This window comes from Triticum urartu, chromosome 1 (genome assembly GCF_003073215.2).
Source record: "Triticum urartu cultivar G1812 chromosome 1, Tu2.1, whole genome shotgun sequence".
In the NCBI taxonomy this organism is placed as follows: Eukaryota; Viridiplantae; Streptophyta; class Magnoliopsida; order Poales; family Poaceae; genus Triticum; species Triticum urartu.
Window position 1 is genome coordinate 471,133,776 of NC_053022.1, and position 21,677 is coordinate 471,155,452.

Genomic DNA, 21,677 nt, shown 5'->3' on the forward strand with positions numbered 1-21,677 from the left:
GTTGAGAAATATGAAGTCTCCAACAAGTTCTATAGCTAAAAGATGGAGGAGAATAGCTCAAGCAGTGAGCATGTGCTCAGATTGTTTGGGTACTACAATCGCTTGAATCAAGTGGGAGTTAATCTTCCAGATAAAATAGTGATTGACAGAATTCTCTATTCACCATCACCAAGTTAGTAGAACTTCGTTATGAACTATAATATGCAAGGGATAACGGAAACGATTCCCAAGCTCTTCGTGATGCTGAAATCAACGAAGGTAGAAATCAAGAAAAGCATCAAGTGTTGATGGTAAACAAAACCACTAGTTTCAAGTAAAGGGACAAAGGGAAGAAAGGGGAACTTCAAGAAGAACGGCAAACAAGTTGCTGCTCAAGTGGAAAAAAACCCCAAGTCTGGACCTAAGCCTGAAAATGAGTGCTTCTACTGCAAAGGGACTGGTCATTGGAAGCGGAACTACCCCAAGTAATTGGCGGATAAGAAGGATGGCAAAGTGAACATAGGTATATTTGATATACATGTTATTGATGTGTACTTTACTAATGTTTATAGCAACCCCTTAGTATTTGATACTAGTTCAGTTGTTAAGAATAGTAACTCGAAACGGGAGTTGCAAAATGAACAGAGACTAGTTAAGGGTGAAGTGGCGATGTGTATTGGAAATGGTTCCAAGATTGATATGATCATCATCGCACACTCCCTATACTTTCTGGATTAGTGTTAAACCTAAAATAAATGTTATTTAGTGTTTGCGTTGAGCATAAATATGATTGGATCATGTTTATTGCAATACGGTTATTCATGTAAGTTAGAGAATAATTGTTGTTTTGTTTACATGAATAAAACCTTCTATGGTCATACACCCAATGAAAATGTTTTGTTGGATCTCGATTGTGGTGATACACATTTTCATAATATTGAAGCCAAAAGATGCAAAGTTAATAATGATAGTGCAACTTATTTGTGGCACTGCCGTTTAGGTCATATTGGTGTAAAGCGCATGAAGAAAATCCATGCTGATGGCTTTTGGAATCACTTGATTATGAATCAGTTGATGCTTGCGAACCATGCCTCATGGGCAAGATGACTAAGACTCCATTCTCCGGAACAATGGAGCGAGCAACAGATTTGTTGGAAATCATACATACTGATGTATGTGATCCGATGAATATTGAAGCTCACGGCAGGTATCATTATTTTTTTCTGATCTTCACAGATGATTTGAGAAGATATGAGTATATCTACTTGATGAAACAAAAGTCTGAAATATTTGAAAAGTTCATATAATTTCAGAGTGAAGTGGAAAGTCATCGTAACAAGAAAATAAAGTTTCTACGATCTGATCGTGGAGTAAAATATTTGAGTTACGAGTTTGGCCTTCAGTTAAAACAATGTGAAATAGTTTCACTACTCACGCCACCTGGAACACCACAGTGTAATGGTGTGTCCGAACGTCGTAACCGTACTTTATTAGATATGGTGCGATCTATGATGTCTCTAACTGATTTACCACTATCGTTTTGGGGTTATGCATTAGAGACAGCTACATTCACGTTAAATAGGGCACCATCTAAATCCGTTGAGACGACACCGTATGAACTATGGTTTGGCAAGAAACCTAAGCTGTCGTTTCTTAATGTTTGAGGTTGCAATGCTTATGTGAAAAAGTTTCAACCTGATAAGCTCAAACCCAAATCGGAGAAGTGCGTCTTCATAGGATACCCAAAATAAAATGTTGGGTACACCTTCTATCACAGATCCGAAGGCAAGATATTCATTGCTGAGAATGGATCCTTTCTAGATAAGGAGTTTCTCTCGAAAGAAGTGAGTGGGAGGAAAGTAGAACTTGATGAGCTAACTGTACCTGCTCCCTTATTGGAAACTAGTTCATCACAGAAATCTATCCCTGTGACTACTACACCAATTAGTGAGGAAGTTAATGATGATGATCATGTAACTTCAGATCAAGTTACTACCGAACCTCGTAGGTAAACCAGAGTGAGATCCACACCAGAGTGGTACGGTAATCCTATTCTAGAGGTCATGTTACTTGACCATGATGAGCCTACGAACTATGAGGAAGCGATGATGAGCCCAGATTCCGCGAAATGGCTTGAGGCCATGAAATTTGAGATGAGATCCATGTATGAGAACAAAGTATGGACTTTGATTGACTTGCCCATTGATCGGCGAGCCATTGAGATTAAATGGATCTTCAAGAGGAAGACGGACACTGATAATAGTGTTACTATCTACAAAGCTAGAATTGTCGAAAAAAAGGTTTTCGACAAGTTCAAGGTGTTGACTACGATGAGAGTTTCTCACTCGTATCTATGCTTAAGTCTGTCCGAATCATGTTAGCAATTACCGCATTTTATGAAATCTGGCAAATGGATAAACAAAACTGCATTCCTTAATGGATTTATTAAAGAAGAGTTGTATATGATGCAACCAGAAGGTTTTGTCAATCCTAAAGGTGCTAACAAAATATGCAAGCTCCAGCGATCCATCTATGGACTGGTGCAAGCATCTCGGAGTTGGAATATACGCTTTGATAAGTTGATCAAACCATATAGTTTTATACAGACTTGCGGTGAAGCCTGTATTTATAAGAAAGTGAGTGGGAGCACTACAACATTTCTGATAAGTATATGTGAATAACATATTGTTGATCGGAAATAATGTCGAACTATTCTGCAAAGCATAAAGGAGTGTTTGAAAGGAGTTTTTCAAAGAAAGACCTCGGTGAAGCTACTTACATATTGAGCATCAAGATCTATAGAGATAGATCAAGACGCTTGATAAGTTTTTCAATGAGTATATACCTTGACAAGATTTTGAAGTAGTTCAAAATGGAACAATCAAAGAAGGAGTTCTTGCCTGTGTTACAAGGTGTGAAGTTGAGTAAGACTCAAAACCCGACCACGACAGAAGATAGAGAGAGAATGAAAGTCATTCCCTATGCCTCAGCCATAGGTTCTATAAAGTATGCCATGCGGTGTACCAGACCTATTGTATACTCTACCATGAGTTTGACAAGGGAGTACAATAGTGATCTAGGAGTAGATCACTGGACATTGGTCAAAATTATCCTTAGTTGAATAAGGATATGTTTCTCGATTATGGAGGTGACAAAAGGTTCGTCATAAAGGGTTACGTCGATGCAAGTTTTGACACTGATCCAGATGACTCAAAGTCTCAATCTGGATAAATATTAAAAGTGGGAGCAATTAGCTAGAGTAGCTCCGTGCAGAGCATTGTTGACATAGAAATTTGCAAAATACTTACGGATCTGAATGTGGCAGACCCGTTGACTAAACTTCTCTCACAAGAAAAACATGATCACACCTTAGTACTCTTTGGGTATTAATCACATAGCGATGTGAACTAGATTATTGACTCTAGCAAACCCTTTGGGTATTGGTCACATGATGATGTGAACTATGGGTGTTAATCACATGGTAATGTGAACTATTGATGTTAAATCACATGGCGATGTGAACTAGATTATTGACTCTAGTGCAAGTGGGAGACTGAAGGAAATATGCCCTAGAGGCAATAATAAAGTTATTATTATTTCCTTATATCATGATAAATGTTTATTATTCATGCTAGAATTGTATTAACCGGAAACATAATACATGTGTGAATACATAGACAAACAGAGTGTCACTAGTATGCCTCTACTTGACTAGCTCGTTGATCAAAGATGGTTACGTTTCCTAACCATAGACATGAGTTGTCATTTGATTAACTGGACCACATCATTAGGAGAATGATGTGATTGACTTGACCCATTCCGTTAGCTTAGCACTTGATCGTTTAGTATGTTGCTATTGCTTTCTTCATGACTTATACATGTTCCTATGACTATGAGATTATGCAACTTCCGTTTACCGGAGGAACACTTTGTGTGCTACCAAACGTCACAACGTAACTGGGTGATTATAAAGGTGCTCTACAGGTGTCTCCGAAGGTACTTGTTGGGTTGGCGTATTTCGAGATTAGGATTTGTCACTCCGATTGTCGGAGAGGTATCTCTGGGCCCACTCGGTAATACACATCACTTAAGCCTTACAAGCATTGCAACTAATGAGTTAGTTGCGGGATGATCTATTACGGAACGAGTAAAGAGACTTGCCGGTAACGAGATTGAACTAGGTATTGAGATACCGACGATCGAATCTCGGGCAAGTAACATACCGATGACAAAGGGAACAACGTATGTTGTTATGCGGTCTGACCGATAAAGATCTTCGTAGAATATGTAGGAGCCAATATGAGCATTCAGGTTCTGCTATTGGTTATTGACCGAAGACGTGTCTCGGTCATGTCTACATAGTTCTCGAACCCGTAGGGTCCGCACGCTTAAAGTTCGATGACGGTTATATTATGAGTTTATGTGTTTTGATGTACCGAAGGAGTTTGGAGTCCCGGATGAGATCGGGGACATGACGAGGAGTCTCAAAATGGTCGAGACGTAAAGATCGATATATTGGACGACTATATTCGGACTTCGGAAAGGTGATTCGGGTATTTTTCGGAGTACCGGAGAGTTACGGAATTCGCCGGGGAGTATATGGGCCTTATTGGGCCATACAGAATAGAGGAGAGAGGCCAAAAGGAAGGAGGCCTGCGCCCCCCCTCTGGTCCGAATTGGACAAGGGGTGCAGCCCCCTTTTCCTTCTCCCTCTCCTCCTCTTTCCTTCTCTCCTACTCCAACAAGGAACGGAGGAGTCCTACTCCCGGTAGGAGTAGGACTCCCCCCTTGGCGCGCCCTCCTCCTAGGCCGGCTGCCTCCCCCCTTGCTCCTTTATATACATGGGCAGGGGGGCACCTCTAGACACACAAGTTGATCAAGTTGATCGTCTCTTAGCCGTGTGCGGTGCCCCCCTCCACCATAGTCCACCTCGATAATACTGTAGCGGTGCTTAGGCAAAGCCCTGCGTCGGTAGAACATCAACATCGTCACCACGCCGTCATGCTGACGAAACTCTCCCTCAACACTCGGCTGGATTGGAGTTCGAGGGACATCATCGGGCTGAACGTGTGCTGAACTCGGAGGTGCCGTACGTTCGGTACTTGATCGGTCGAATCGTGAAGACGTACGACTACATCAACCGCGTTGTGCTAACGCTTCCGCTTTCGATCTACAAGGGTACGTGGACACACTCTCCCCTCTCGTTGCTATGGATCACCATGATCTTGCGTGTGCGTAGGATTTTTTTTTAAAAATTACTACGTTCCCCAACAACACCTTCTATCACAGATCCGAAGGCAAGACATTTGTTGCTAAGAATGGATCCTTTCTAGAGAAGGAGTTTCTCTCGAAAGAAGTGAGTGGGAGGAAAGTAGAACTTGATAGGGTAACTGTACCTGCTCCCTTATTGGAAAGTAGTTCATCACAGAAATCTGTTCCTGTGACTCCTACACCAATTAGTGAGGAAGCTAATGATGATGATCATGTAACTTCAGATCAAGTTACTACCGAACCTCGTAGGTCAACCAGAGTGAGATCCGCACCAGAGTGGTAAGGTAATCCTGTTCTGGATGTCATGTTACTTGACCATGAAGAACCTACGAATTATGAGGAAGCGATGATGAGCCCAGATTCCACGAAATGTCTTGAGGCCATGAAATCTGAGATGGGATCCATGTATGAGAACAAAGTATGGACTTTGATCGACTTGCCCAATGATCGGTGAGTCATTAAAGAATAAATGGATCTTCAAGAGGAAGATGGATATTGATAGTAGTGTTACTATCTACAAAGCTCGAATTGTCGCAAAATGTTTTCAACAAGTTCAAGGTATTGACTACAATGAGATTTTCTCACTCGTATCGATGCTTAAAAGTATGTCCGAATCATGTTAGCAGTTGCCGCATTTTATGAAATCTGGCAAATGGATGTCAAAATTGTATTCCTTCATGGATTTCTTAAAAAGAAGAGTTGTATATGATGCAACCAGAAGGTTTTGTCGATCCTAAAGGTGCTAACCAAGTGAGCAAGCTCCAGCGATCCATCTATAGACTGGTGCTAGCATCTCGGAGTTGGAATATATGCTTTGATAAAGTGATCAAAGCATATGGTTTTATACAAACTTGCGGTGAAGCCTATATTTACAAGAAAGTGAGTGGGAGCACTACAACATTTCTGATAAGTATATGTGAATGACATATTGTTGATCGGAAATAATGTAGAATTTTCTGGAAAGCATAAAGGAGTGTTTGAAAAGAGTTTTTCAAAGAAAGACCTTGATGAAGCTGCTTACACATTGAGCATCAAGATGTATGGAGATAGAGCAAGACGCTTGATAAGTTTTTTCAATGAGTACATACCTTGACAATTTTGAAGTAGTTCAAAATGGAACAGTCAAAGAAGGAGTTCTTGCCTGTGTTGCAAGGTGTGAAGTTGAGTAAAGACTCAAAACCCGACCACAGCAGAAAATAGAAAGAGAATGAAAAAGGCATTCCCTATGCCTCAGTCATAGGTTCTATAAAATATGCTATGTTGTTTACCAGTCCTATTGTATACCTTAGCATCATTCTGGCAAGGGAGTACAATAGTGATCTACGAGTAGATCACTAGACAGTGGTCAAAATTATCTTTACTGGACTAAGGAAATATTTCTCGGTTATGGACGTGATAAAAGAGTTCGTCGTAAAGAGTTACGTCGATGCAAGATTTTTACATTGATCTAGATGACTCTAAGTCTCGATCTAGATACATATTGAAAGTGGGAGCAATTAGCTAGAGTAGCTCCGTGCAGAGCATTATAGACATAGAAATTTGCGAAATACATACAAATCTGAATGTTGCAGACCCGTAGGCTAAACTTCTCTCACAAGAAAAACATGATCACTCTTTGGGTGTTAATCACATAGCGATGTGAACTAGATTATTGACTCTAGTAAACCCTTTGGGTATTAGTCACATGGAGATGTGAACTAATCACATAAAGATGTGAACTAGATTATTGACTCTAGTGCAAGTGGGAGACTGAAGGAAATATGCCCTAGAGGCAATAATAAAGTTATTATTTATTTCCTTATATCATGATAAATGTTTATTATTCATGCTAGAATTGTATTAACCGGAAACATAATACATGTGTGAATACATAGACAAACATAGTGTCACTAGTATGCCTCTACTTGACTAGCTCATTGATCAAAGATGGTTGAGTTTCCTAGCCATAGACATGAGTTGTCATTTGATTAACGAGAACACATCATTAGGAGAATGATGTGATTGACATGACCCATTCCGTTAGCTTAGCACTTGATCGTTTAGTTTACTGCTATTGCTTTCTTCATGACTTATACATGTTCCTATGACTATGAGCTTAAGCAACTCCCGATTACCGAAGGAACACTTTGTGTGCTACCAAACGTCACAACGTAACTGGGTGATTATAAAGGTGCTCTATAGGTGTCTCTGATGGTACTTGTTGAGTTGGCATAGATCGAGATTAGGATTTGTCACTCCGATTGTCGGAGAGGTATCTCTGGGCCCTCTCAGTAATGCACATCACTATAAGCCTTGCAAGCAATGTGACTAATGAGTTAGTTGCAGGATGATGCATTACGAAACGAGTAAAGAGACTTGCCGGTTGATACGTCTCCAACGTATCTATAATTTTTGATTGCTCTGTGCCATATTATCTATTGTTTTGTACATTATTGGGCTTTATTATCCACTTTTATATTATTTCTGGGACTAACCTATTAACCGGAGGCCCAGCCCAGAATTGTTGTTTTTTTGCCTGTTTTAGGGTTTCGAAGAAAAGGAATATCAAACAGACTCCAAACGGAATGAAACCTTCGGGAACGTGATTTCCTCAACATATAAGACCCGGGAGACTTGGACCCTACGTCAAGAAAGGAAACAAGAGGCCACGAAGTAGGTGGCACGCCCTACCCTACCAGGCGTGCCCCCCACCCTCGTGGGCCCCCCTATTGCTCCACCGACGTACTTCTTCCTCCTATATATATCCACGTACCCCCAAACGATCAGATACGGAGCCAAAACCCTAATTCCACCGCCATAACTTTCTGTACCCACGAGATCCCATCTTGGGGCCTGTTCCGGAGCTCCGCCGTAGGGGGCATCGATCACGGAGGGCTTCTACATCAACACCATAGCCCTTCCGATGAAGTGTGAGTAGTTTACCTCAGACCTACGGGTCCATAGTTAGTAGCTAGATGGCTTCTTCTCTCTTTTTGGATCTCAATACAATGTTCTCCCCCTCTCTTGTGGAGATCTATTCGATGCAATCTTCTTTTTGCGGTGTGTTTGTTGAGACCGATGAATTGTGGGTTTATGATCAAGTCTATCTATGAATAATATTTGAATCTTCTCTGAATTCTTTTATGTATGATTGGTTATCTTTGCAAGTTGCTACGTCTTGAGCTTGCGTTGGTTTTCCCCGAAGAGGAAGGGATTATGCAGCAAAGTAGCGTAAGTATTTCCCTCAGTTTTTGAGAACCAAGGTATCAATCCAGTAGGAGGCCACGCTCAAGTCCCTCGTACCTGCACAAAACGATAGCTACTCGCAACCAACGCGGTTAGGGGTTGGCAATCCCTTCACGGTCACTTACGAGAGTGAGATCTGATAGATATAATATTTTTGGTATTTTTGGTATAGAGATGCAAAATGAAAAGTAAAGGCAAAGTAAAAAAGCAAAGCAAGATTAAAGTGATGGAGATTGATATGATGAGAATAGACCCGGGGCCATAGGTTTCACTAGTGGCTTCTCTTAAGAGCATAAGTATTCTACGGTGGGTGAACAAATTACTGTTGAGCAATTGACAGAATTGAGCATAGTTATGAGAATATCTAGGCATGATCATGTATATAGGCATCATGTCCGTGACAAGTAGACCGAAATGATTCTGCATCTACTACTATTACTCCACTCATCGACCGCTATCCATCATGCATCTAGAGTATTAAGTTAAAAACAGAGTAACGCCTTAAGCAAGATGACATGATGTAGAGAGATAAATTCATGCAATATGAAATAAACCCCATCTTGTTATCCTCGATGGCAACGATGCAATACGTGCCTTGCTGCCCCTTCTGTCACTGGGAAAGGACACCGCAAGATCGAACCCAAAGCTAAGCACTTCTCCCATGGCAAGAACTACCAATCTAGTTGGCCAAACCAAACGGATAATTCAAAGAGACTTGTAAAGATAACCAATCATACATAAAAGAATTCAGAGAAGATTCAAATATTATTCATAGATAGACTTGATCATAAACCCACAATTCATCGGTCTCAACAAACACACCGCAAAAAGAATATTACATCGAATAGATCTCCACAAGAGAGGGGGAGAACTTTGTATTGAGATCCAAAAAGAGAGAAGAAGCCATCTAGCTACTAACTATGGACCCGAAGGTCTGAGGTAAACTACTCACACTTCATCGGAGAGGCTATGATGATGTAGAAGCCCTCCGTGATGACGGCCCTCTTCCGGCGGAGCTCCGGAACAGGCCCCAAGATGGGATCTCGTGGATACAGAAAGTTGCGGCGGTGGAATTAGGTTTTTGGCTCCTGTTCTGATCGTTTGGGGGTACGTAGGTATATATAGGAGGAAGGAGTACGTCGATGGAGCTCCGAGGGGCCCATGAGGCAGGGGGGCGCGCCCCCACCCTCGTGATCGCCTCTCTGATGCCTTGGCATAGGGTCCAAGTCTCCTGGATCACGTTCGGTGAGAAAATCACATTTCCGAAGGTTTCATTCCGTTTGGACTCCGTTTGATATTCCGTTTCTTCGAAACACTGAAATGGGCAAAAAAAACAGCAATTCTGGGCTGGGCTTCCGGTTAATAGGTTAGTCCCAAAAATGATATAAAAGTGGAAAATAAATCCCAATATAGTCCAAAACAGTAGATAAATAATATAGCATGGAGCAATCAAAAATTATAGATACGTTGGAGACGTATCACAACTCTCGAATTATCAGTTTGGTTTGGCCTACTAGATTGATCTTTCTTGCAATGGGAGAAGTGCTTAGCTTTGGGTTCAATCTTGCGGTGTCCTTTCCCAGTGACAGTAGGGGCAGCAAGGCACGTATTGTATTGTTGCCAATGAGGATAACAAGATGGGGTTTTCTTCATATTGCATGAGTCTATCCCTCTACCTCATGTCATCTTGCTTAAGGCGTTACTCTGTTTTTAACGACTTAATACTCTAGATGCATGCTAGACGGTCGATGAGTGGAGTAATAGTAGTAGATGCAGGTAGGAGTCGGTCTACTTGTCTCGGACGTGATGCCTATATACATGATCATGCCTAGATATTCTCATAATTATGCTCAATTATGTCAATTGCTCAACAGTAATTTGTTCACCCACCGTAGAATACTTATGCTCTCGAGAGAAGCCACTAGTGAAACCTATGGCCCCCGGGTCTATCTTTATCATATTGTTCTCCTACTACTTTGCTATTTACTTTGCCTTTATTTTACTTTGCATCTTTATCACAAAAATACCAAAAATATTATCTTTATCATATCTATCAGATCTCACTCTCGTAAGTGGCCTTATATGGATTGACAACCCCTATTTGCGTTGGTTGCGAGGATATATTTGTTTTGTGCAGGTACGAGGGACTCGCGCGTAGCCTCCTACTGGATTGATACCTTGGTTCTCAAAAACTGATGGAAATACTTACGCTACTTTGCTGCATCATCCCTTCCTCTTCGGGGAAAACCAACGCAAGTGCTCAAGAGTAGCAAGAAGGATTTCTGGCGCCGTTGTCGGGGAGGTCAGGTCTTCGCAAAAGTCAACATACCAAATACCCATCACATACCCTTATCTCCCGCATTACATTATTTGCCATTTGCCTCTCGTTTTCCTCTCCCCTACTTCACCCTTGCCGTTTTATTCACCCTTTCTCTCTATCCTCCCTCTCTTTCTCCATTTGCCTCTTTTTGCCCACTTGCTTTTTGTTTGCTTGTGTGTTAGTTTGCATGCTTGTCATTATGGCTAGTCCCTTATCTTCTCTGTTATCTCCCGAGAATGAAATTCTAAATTTTAAGCAAAGGGAGGGAGAAAATCTAAAAGATGCTTGGTATAGAATTTGCAATGCTCAAAATAAATCTACTAGGAAGCAATCTACTTCCGTTCTTCTTCGCAATTTTTATGTAGGCATTACTCCTTGGCACCGTTATGTTCTTGATACTATTACCGGAGGGAATTTTTTGGGTAGCCATACTTTTGATTCTTATAATGCTATGTTAGATTTATTTGGCTCACCTCCTCTCTTGGATAATGGAACTATATTAACTTTGGAGCATGTAATGCAAAGGCTTGAAATTATTGAAAATAAGGTTGCTACTTCTATTGGTAACTTTACTTGGAGCTATATTTTTATTCGCCACATCATATGTGTTTTGCTTGGAGCGTCTTGTATGATTTGAGTCTTTACCTTTTAGTTTACCACAATCATCCTTGCTGTACACACCTTTTGAGAGAGCCATACATGATTTGAAATTTGTTAGAATACTCTATGTGCTTCGCTTATATCTTTTGAGTTATATAGTTTTGCTCTAGTACTTCACTTATATCTTTTAGAGCACAGTGGTGGATTTGTTTTATAGAAACTATTGATCTCTCATGCTTCACTTAGATTATTTTGAGAGTCTTAAATAGCATGGTAATTTGCTTAAAATCCCAATATGCTAGGTATTCAAGATTAGTAAAATTTTCTTATGAGTGTTTTGAATACTAAGAGAAGTTTGATGCTTGATGATTGTTTTGAGATATGGAGGTAATAATATCAAAGTCATGCTAGTTGAGTAGTTGTGAAATTGAGAAATGCTTGTGTTGAAGTTTGCATGTCCCGTAGCATGCACGTATGGTAAATGTTATGTAACAAATTTGAAACATGAGGTGTTATTTGATTGTCCTCCTTATGAGTGGCGGTCGGGGACGAGCGGTGGTCTTTTCCTACCAATCTATCCCCCTAGGAGCATGCGCGTAGTGCCGAGGTTTTTGATGACTTGTAGATTTTTGCAATAAGTATGTGAGTTCTTTATGACTAATGTTGAGTCCATGGATTATACGCACTCTCACCCTTCCATCCTTGCTAGCCTCTTCGGTACCGTGCATTGCCCTTTCTCACATTGGGAGTTGGCGCAAACTTCGCCGGTGCATCCAAACCCAGTGATATGATATGCTCTTTCACACATAAACCTCCTTATATCTTCCTCAAAACAGCCACCATACCTACCTATTATGGCATTTCCATAGCCATTCCAAGATATATTGCCATGCAACTTTCCACCATTCCGTTTATCATGACACATTCATTATTATCATATTGCTTAGCATGATCATGTAGTTGACATAGTATTTGTGGCAAAGCCACCATTCATAATTCTTTCATACATGTCACTCTTGGTCCATTGCATATCCCGGTACACCGCCGGAGGCATTCATATAGAGTCATCTTTTGTTCTAGTATTGAGTTGTAAATAAATAGAAGTGTGATGATCATCATTTTCTAGAGCATTGTCCCAAGTGAGGAATTATAAAAAAAGCGAAAGGCCATAAATAAAAAAGGGAGAAAGGCGAAATGAAAAAAATGAGAGAAAAAGAGAGAAGGGACAATGTTACTATCATTTGCCACACTTGTGCTTCAAAGTAGCACCGTAATCTTCATGATAGAAAGTCTCTTGTTTTGTCACTTTCATATACTAAGTGGGATTTTTCTTATAGAACTTGGCTTGTATATTCCAACTATGGGCCTCCTCAAGTGCCCTAGGTCTTCGTGAGCAAGCAAGTTGGATGCACACCCACTTAGTTTCTTTTGTTGAGCTTTCATACATTTATAGCTCTAGTGCATCCGTTGCATGGCAATCCCTACTCCTTGCATTAACATCAATCGGTGGGCATCTCCATAGCCCATTGATTAGCCTCGTTGATGTGAGACTTTCTTTTTTTGTCTTCTCCTCATAACCCCCCTCATTATATTCTATTCCACCCATAGTGCTATGTCCATGGCTCGCGCTCATATATTGCGTGAAAGTTTATAGGTTTGAGATTACTAAAGTATGAAACAATTGCTTGGCTTGTCATCGGGGTTGTGCATGATGAGAGCATTCTTGTGTGACGAAAATGTAGCATGACTAAACTATATGATTTTGTAGGGATGAACTTTCTTTGGCCATGTTATTTTGAGAAGACATAATTGCTTTGTTACTATGCTTGAAGTATCATTATTTTTATGTCAATATGAACTTTTGTCTTGAATCTTTCAGATTAGAATATTCATACCACAATTAAGAAGAATTACGTTAAAATTATGCCAAGTAGCACTCCGCATCAAAAATTCTGTTTTTATCATTTACGTACTCGAGGACGAGCAGGAATTAAGCTTGGGGATGCTTGATACGTCTCCAACGTATCTATAATTTTTGATTGCTCCATGCTATAGTATCTACTGTTTTGGACATTATTGGGCTTTATTATCCACTTTTATATTATTTTTGGGACTAACCTATTAACCGGAGGCCCAACCCAGAATTGCTGTTTTTGCCTGTTTTAGGGTATCAAAGAGAAGGAATATCAAATGGAGTCCAAACGGAATGAAACCTTCGGGAATGTGATTTTCTCAACGAACAAGACCCAGGAGACTTGGACCCTATGTCAAGACACAAAAGAGGAGGCCACGAGGTACAGGGGCGCGCCTACCCCCCACCCCAGGCGCACCCTCCACCCTCGTGGGCCCCCTGTTGCTCCACCGACATACTCCTTCCTCCTATATATACCTACGTACCCCCAAACGATCAGATACGGAACCAAAACCCTAATTCCACAGCCGCAACTTTCTGTATCCATGAGATCCCATCCTGGGGCCTGTTCCGGAGCTCCGCCGGAGGGGGCATCGATCACGGAGGGCTTCTACATCAACACCATAGCCCCTCCGATGAAGTGTGAGTAGTTCACCTCAGACCTACCGGTCCATAGTTAGTAGCTTGATGGCTTCTTCTCTCTTTTTCGATCTCAATACAATGTTCTCCCCCTCTCTTGTGGAAATCTATTCGATGTAATCTTCTTTTTGCGGTGTGTTTGTTGAGACCAATGAATTGTGGGTTTATGATCAAGTCTATCTATGAACAATATTTGAATCTTCTCTGAATTCTTTTATGTATGATTGATTATCTTTGCAAGTCTCTTCGAATTATCAGTTTGGTTTGGCCTACTAGATTGATCTTTCTCGCAATGGGAGAAGTGCTTAGCTTTGGGTTCAATCTTGTGGTGTCCTTTCCCAGTGGCAGTAGGGGCAGTAAGGCACGTATTGTATTGTTGCCATCGAGGATAACAAGGTGGGGTTTTCATCATAGTGCATGAGTTTATCCCTCTACATCATGTCATCTTGCTTAAGGCGTTACTCTGTTTCCATTAACTTAATACTCTTGATGCATGCTGGATAGCGGTCGATGAGTGGAGTAATAGTAGTAGATGCAGGCAGGAGTCGGTCTACTTGTCTCGGACGTGATGCCTATATACATGATCATACCTAGATATTCTCATAACTATGCTCAATTCTGTCAATTGCTCAACAGTAATTTGTTCACCCACCGTAGAATACTTATGCTCTCGAGAGAAGCCACTAGTGAAACCTATGGCCCCCGGGTCTATCTTCATCATATTAATCTCCCAATACTTAGTTATTTCCTTTGCTTTTTATTTTTCTTTTATTTTACATTGCATCTTTATCACAAAAATACCAAAAAATATTATCTTATCATATCTATCAGATCTCACTCTCGTAAGTGGCTGTGTAGGGATTGATAACCCCTTATCGCGTTGGTTGCGAGGATTTATTTGTTTTGTGCGGGTGCGAGGGACTCGCGCGTAGCCTCCTACTGTATTGATACCTTGGTTCTCAAAAACTGAGGGAAATACTTACGCTACTTTGCTGCATCATCCCTTCCTCTTCGGGGAAAACCAACGCAGTGCTCAAGAGGTAGCACCCTCCACCCTCGTGGGCCCCCTGTTGCTCCACCGACGTACTCCTTCCTCCTATATATACCTACATACCCTCAAACTACCAGATACAGAGCCAAAAACCTAATTCCACCGCCGTAACTTTCTGTATCCACGAGATTCCATCTTGGGGCCTTTTCCCAAGCTCCGCCGGAGGGGGCATCGATCACGGAGGGCTTCTACATCAACACCATAGCCCCTACGATGAAGTGTGAGTAGTTTACTTCAGACCTACGAGTCCATAGTTATTAGCTAGATGGCTTCTTCTCTCTTTTTGGATCTCAATACAAAGTTCTCCCACTCTCTTGTGGAGATCTATTCGATGTAATCTTCTTTTGCGGTGTGTTTGTTGAGACCGGTGAATTGTGAGTTTGTGATCAAGTTTATCTATGAACAATTTTTGAATCTTCTCTGAATTGTTTTATGTATGATTGGTTATCTTTGCAAGTCTCTTCGAATTATCAGTTTGGTTTGGCCTACTAGATTGTTCTTTCTTGCAATGGGAGCAGTGCTTAGCTTTGGGTTCAATCTTGCGGTGTCCTTTCCCAGTGACAGTAGGGGCAGCAAGGCACGTATTGTATTGTTGCCATCGAGGATAACAAAATGGGGTTTATATTATATTGCATGAGTTTATCCCTCTACACCATGTCATCTTGCTTAAAGCGTTACTCTGTTCTCTTGAACTTAATACTCTAGATGCATGCTAGATAGCGGTCGATGTGTGGAGTAATAGTAGTAGAAGCAGGCAGGAGTCGTTCTACTTGTCTCGGACATGATGCCTATATACATGATCATACCTAGATATTCTCATAACTATGCTCAATTCTGTTAATTGCTCAACAGTAATTTGTTCACCCACCGTAAATACTTATGCTTTTGAGAGAAGCCGCTAGTGAAACCTATGGCCCCCGGGTCTATCTTCTATCATATTAATCTTCCAATACTTAGTTATTTCCTTTGCCATTTATTTTACTTGCATCTTTTATTTCTCTTTATCATAAAAATACCAAAAATATTATCTTATCATATCTATCACATCTCACTCTCGTAAGTGACTGTGTAGGGATTGACAGCCCCTGATCGCGTTGGTTGCGAGGATTTATTTGTTTGTATAGGTGCGAGGGACTCGTGCGCGGCCTCCTACTGGATTGATACCTTGGTTCTCAAAAACTGAGGGAAATACTTACGCTAATTTGCTGCATCACCATTTCCTCTTCAAGGGAAAACCAACACAGTGCTCAAGATGTAGCAAGAAGGATTTCTGGCGCCATTGCCGAGGAAGTTCGCGCAAGACAAGTCAAGATTTGAATCCCGACAACGAGTCACTTGTGGCGCCGTTGCAAGTCAAGACAAACCAAGTACCAATCACAAACCCTTATCTCCCGCATTACATTATTTTCCATTTGCCTCTCGTTTTCCTCTCCCCCACGTCACCCTTGCCGTTTTATTCGCCCTCTCTCTCCATCCTCCCTCTCTTTCTCTATTTGCCTCTTTTTGCCCGTCTCTTGTTTGCTTGTGTGTTGGATTGCTTGCTTGTCACGATGGCTCTACCTAGATTTGGTGATCTTCACCTCAAAAGGATAGAAGATATCGAAAGAAACGTCGGGAGTTTTATGGTTTTACAATTTGAGCATAATAATTTCTTTAGAAATGAGCTTAAAGAACAAAAAAGTTTTATGGGTTATATGAATAAAGAGCTCGATGATATGTCTAAAGAATTTGATGGTTTGAAATCTCAGATTGCTCATCTTGAGAAGTTAATAGCTGAAGTTTCGGATAAGCAAGCCACCTTAGTTAATAAGATGGCCAGTAAGCCGGATTTTTTTGGAAGATAAAGATGAAGATCTAAAAGTTATTGATGTGTCCCCTATTAAATCTTTGTTTTGCAATATGAATCTTGATAATGATGGGACTGAATATGATCCACCTTTACCTAGACGGCGTTCCAAAAATTCGGAGTCTTTAGATCTTGATGCTAAAATTGTTAAAAGTGGGATTGAAGAAGTCAAAACTTTAAATATTAATGAACCCACCATTTTGGATTTCAAGGAATTTAAATTATGATAATTGCTCTTTGGTAGATTGTATTTCCTTGTTGCAATCCGTGCTAAATTCTCCTCATGCTTATAGTCAAAATAAAGCCTTTACCAAACATATCGTTGATACTTTGATGCAATCTTATGAAGAAAAACTTGAGTTGGAAGTTTCTATCCCTAGAAAGCTTTATGATGAGTGGGAACCTACTATTAAAATTAAAATTAAATATCATGAATGCTATGCTTTGTGTGATTTGGGTGCTAGTGTTTCCACGATTCTAAAGACTTTGTGTGATTTGCTAGGTTTCCGTGATTTTGATGATTGCTCTTTAAACTTGCACCTTGCGGATTCCACTATTAAGAAACCTATGGGAAGAATTAATGATGTTCTTATTGTTGCAAATAGGAATTATCTGCCCATAGATTTTATTGTTGTTGACATAGATTGCAATCCTTCATGTCCTATTATTCTTGGTAGACCTTTTCTTAGAACGATTGGTGCAATTATTGATATGAAGGAAGGGAATATTAGATTCCAATTTCCGTTAAGGAAAGGCATGGAACACTTCCCTAGAAAGAAAATTAAACTACCTTATGAATCTATTATGAGAGCCACTTATTGATTGCCTACCAAATATGGCAATACCCAGATCTATCCTTGCTTTTTATGCCTAGCTAGGGGCGTTAAACGATAGCGCTTGTTGGGAGGCAACCCAATTTTATCTTTATTCCTTGCTTTTTTCTCCTGTTTAGTAATAAATAATTTATCTAGCCTCTGTTATGGTTGTGTTTTTTGTGTTTAATTACTGTTTGTGCCAAGTAGAACCGTCGAGAAGACTTGGGGAAAGTCTTTTTAATCTTGCTGTAAAAACAGAAACTTTAGCGCTCACGAGAATTGTTGCCATTTTTATTTGGAAAGTGCTATTTAGTTAATTATTTTTGAAGATGATTAATAGATACATTCCAAACGTCCAGAAATTTATTTTAGAATTTTTGGGGTTCCAGATCTTGTGTTAGCTACAGATTACTACAGACTGTTCTGTTTTTGACAGATTCTGTTTTTCGTGTGTTGTTTGCTTATTTTGATGAATCTATGGCTAGTAAAATAGTTTATAAACCATAGAGAAGTTCGAATACAGTAGGTTTAACACCAATATAAATAAAGAATGAGTTCATTACAGTATCTTGAAGTGGTGTTTTGTTTTCTTTCGCTAACGGAGCTCACGAGATTTTCTACTTTAAGTTTTGTGTTGTGAAGTTTTCAAGCTTTGGATAAAAGATTTGATGGATTATGGAACAAGGAGTGGCAAGAGCCTAAGCTTGGGGATGCCCATGGCACCCCAAGTTAATCTAAGGACACCTAAAAGCCAAAGCTTGGGGATGCCCTGGAAGGCATCCCCTCTGAAAGATCGAGGATGTCGCCTAGAGGGGGGTGAATAGGCGCTTTAAAATAATTACGGTTAAGGCTTGAACAAATGCGGAATAAACCTAGCGGTTAATTTGTCAAACACAAAACCTACAACAACTAGGCTCACCTATGTGCACCAACAACTTATACTAAGCAAGATAAACAACTATGTGATAGCAAGATATATGACAAGAAACAATATGGCTATCACAAAGTAAAGTGCATAAGTAAAGGGCTCGGGTAAGAGATAACCGAGGCACGCGAAGACGACGATGTATCCCGAAGTTCACACCCTTGCGGATGCTAATCTCCGTTTGAAGCGGTGTGGAGGCACAATGCTCCCCAAGAAGCCACTAGGGCCACCGTAATCTCCTCACACCCTCGCACAATGCAAGATGCCGTGATTCCACTAAAGGACCCTTGAGGGCGATCACCGAACCCGTACAAATGGCAACCCTTGGGGGCGGTCACCGAACCCGTACACTTTGGCAATCCTTGGGGGCGGTCGCCGGTACCCGTCAAATTGCTCGGGGCTATCTCCACAACCTAATTCGAGACCACGACGCTTGCCCGGAGCTTTACACCACAATGATTGAGCTCCAAACACCACCAACCATCTAGGGCGCCCAAGCACCCAAGAGGAACAAGCTCAAAGGTACCAAGCACCCAAGAGTAATAAGCTTCTCAACTTGTAACTTCCACAAATCACGTGGAGAACTCAAACCGATGCACCAAATGCAATGGCAAGGGCACACGGAGTGCCCAAGTCCTTCTCTCTCAAATCCCACCGAAGCAACTAATGCTAGGGCGAAAATGAGAGGAAGAACAAGAAGGAGAACACCAAGAACTCCAAGATCTAGATCCAAGGGGTTCCCCTCACCTAGAGGAGAAAGTGATTGGTGGAAACGTGGATCTAGATCTCCTCTCTCTTTTCCCTCAAAAACTAGCAAGAATCCATGGAGGGATTGAGAGTTAGCAAGCTCGAAGAAGGTCAACAATGGGGGAAGAACACGAGCTCAAAAGGTAAGGTTCATTGGGGAAGAAGACCCTCTTTTATAGGTGGGGAAAAATCCAACCGTTATGCTCACAGCCCGCACAGAGCGGTACTACCGCACCAAGGAGCAGTACTACCGCTAGGGCGGTAGTACCCCTTTGAAAAACAATAGCGAGGAGGCAAAAGGCCAGTAGAACCGCCGGAGCAGTACTGCCGCTCGTCCTCACGGTACTACCGCTAGGGATCGCGGTACTACCAGAAAGGGTAGCGGTACTACTGCTAGCGAGCGGTACTAAAAAAATACATCCAGGCCTACCACCGCAGGACTTGGAACGAGTTTTTGGTTCGGAGCGGTACTACCGCTGTAGGATCCGCGATAGTACTGCTCTGGAGTGGTAGAAAAAAATTACATCCGCTCCAAATCACGGTAGTACCGCTGCAGCCTTTTCAGAACACTAAAACTGCCACAACTTTTGCAAACGGACTCCGAATTCGATGAAACCAAGTTTGTTGGAAAGCTAGCGACAAGGACTAACACAATATTGAAATAAATATCAATAAGAAGCAAATTAGAAAAGTCCCATAATAAAATGGTGAGAACCCTTCCTCAGATAAGACCGGTAAAACCTCCAACACCGAAAACATCATAGAAGACGCATGCGAACTCCGTTTTCGATGAACTCAAGCTTGTCATCAAGATGACCATAAGCTCTAAGACTCACAAAGAGAACCAAACAAGAACCAAGAAACATGATGCAAGGATGCAATGGTTTGAGCTCTTGATGAACGATATGATCAAGCTACAGACTTGAGAGCCTCCCTTTATAGTACAGCTATCAATCCTATAACCCAGTCTCCCAACTACCACCATGAGACCGGTAAAATAGAAAACCTATCAAGGGCAAACCTTTGCCTTGCACATGATCCACTTGAGCTAGATGATGACAATATTTTCCTCCTCAAGACGGACCACCTTTCTTGATTGTGTTGGGTCGATGGAGACTAGATGATTGCTCCCCCATACTCCACTATGGGTGAGCCACTCTTCGGCACATCTTCACAAGTCCATTGACACCACAATGGATGGCAAGCTTCAAGCACTTGATATCTTCGTGATTCTCCACTTGAACTTGCACACGACAATCTTGATGACGATCACCACTTGATGTCATCCTTCCCATGGGTTGTATCATCCTCTTGACGCGAGCCCATGGACACGTACCTAACCCCACATAGACTCTCACATAGACCATGGGTTAGTATACAAAGTGCAATGGACAATGCTTACCATACCATGGGATCACTTGATCCCTCTCGGTACATCTTCTACTCTTTGTGAGTCGATCAACTTGATTCACTCTTGACTTAGTCTTGATCAACCTTGAATCTTTCCAACTCTCTTTGTTTGGATGATGTCTTGAAGGTAAACATGAATGATCACACAATCTTCTTCTTCAAGACATGCTTGCAATAAGCTCAACACTCACATGACCAATCTTTGGATAATTCCTTAATAGCACCTTGGTCAACCCATAAACTCCTTGAAACCAACACATGGACTTCAAGAAATGCCTATGGAAAAATCCTTTAAATATAACTCAATGCAACCATTAGTCCATAGAGAATGTCATCAATTACCAAAACCACACATGGGGACACCACATGTCCTTTCAATCTCCCCCATTTTGGTAATTGATGACAATCACTTTCAAGAGAGTTTATATAAGAAATTATGCATCACCATGCAATGCAACAACCAATAATGCATGCGTAGGAGCTGCGTATGCTTAGGAACAAACCAAAGCCAGAAGAGACAACTCTCTAAACTTCTCCACAAACAAAGCCAGAAGAGACAACTCTCTAAACTTCTCCACAAAACTCTCTGAAACTTCTCCCCCATTGGCATCGATTGCCAAAATGGGCTAAAAGCTTAGAAGGCCAATAGAAAATGTGTTCCTCCATAAATTGTGTATTTCTCAACAAGAGAGTGGAATGCAATACACATATCCAACAGTAAATACTTGGAGGAAGACAAACTATATTGAGGCCCAAAGATTGCAAAAGGAAGATATGCCACAAAGTCACAATCAAAGAGAGAAACAAGCAATCAAAAGATACCAATTGAAGCAAGCTATCAAAAGATACCAATTGAACCAACTAGGCCAATGATCCTACGAGCCACATGAATAAAGGATATTATGATAAGGGCGGACCAGTGTTCTAAAGAAACTAG